This window comes from Anneissia japonica, unplaced genomic scaffold (genome assembly GCF_011630105.1).
Source record: "Anneissia japonica isolate Jap-2015-1 unplaced genomic scaffold, ASM1163010v1 scaffold285021_len193445_cov190, whole genome shotgun sequence".
NCBI lineage: Eukaryota > Metazoa > Echinodermata > Crinoidea > Comatulida > Comatulidae > Anneissia > Anneissia japonica.
Genome location: NW_022718003.1, coordinates 161,713 through 162,566, shown reverse-complemented (window position 1 = coordinate 162,566; position 854 = coordinate 161,713). Strand labels below are relative to the sequence as shown.

Sequence of the window (854 nt, the reverse complement as noted above, 5' to 3'; positions counted from 1 at the left end):
ATAAGTTATGGCCTTAACGGCCCCAATAAGACATGTTTCGGCAGTCCACTACCATCGTCAATTATCTATTGCACGCAGGCAATCATTGATATAGGGGAGTAAAAATTCAATGTATGCAAGCTAAAAAAATTTGTGGAATGAACCGTAACAGTACTACAAAGCAAAATATAAATAAAGATAAGATAAGATCAGAGTGCAGTGTTTTAAATGCCACTAAGGGGAGAATGGAATGAATTTAGAATGACAAAGATAAATTAATACACATCTAGATGTGTATAAGAGACAGGAGGATGCTCTTCTTTGATTTTTAGAGTTTAACTCCCGCCATCCCAACATTAAATTCACCATGGAAAAAGAAGTAGGGAAAAAGCTTCCTTTCCTGGACGTCTTGGTGTCCAACATTAAGGATGGGCCACCTCAGACCACAGTTTTTAGGAAAAAATCATATACCGGTTTACTTACTAATTTTTTCAGTTTTTGTTCGTTCAGTTACAAAATCGGTCTTATTCGCACGTTAGTTGATAGGGCTTTTAAAATCAATAATAGTTGGAGGGGCTTTCATTATGATACCAAGGCAAACTACCATCCTTAAGAGAAATTGTTTTCCTTCATACCTCATTGATCAAATTATTTTTCGTTATGTTAATTCAGTTCAATGTAAATGCAAAAGTACACTGGATAACACTAAAGAAAATACACCAATCACTTTTTATTTCAAGTCCTTAGTAAGAAAATCCGTGCCTTATCGAATGAATTCTGTGATGACTTAAATTTAAAAATTGTATTTTCCTCATTTAAAATTAAAAATTTGTTTTCAGCTAAAGATCCCATCCCAGTTGGTCTCCGTTCGCGTG

At 34.5% G+C, this 854-nt stretch overlaps 1 protein-coding gene across 3 annotated transcripts in view; it reads right to left on the bottom strand.

Annotated features, from left to right (window-relative positions):
* LOC117110412 (hyalin-like) overlaps positions 1 to 854 on the bottom strand; it is a 20,232-nt gene that overhangs the window by 17,789 nt on the left and 1,589 nt on the right. The window lies entirely within an intron of this gene.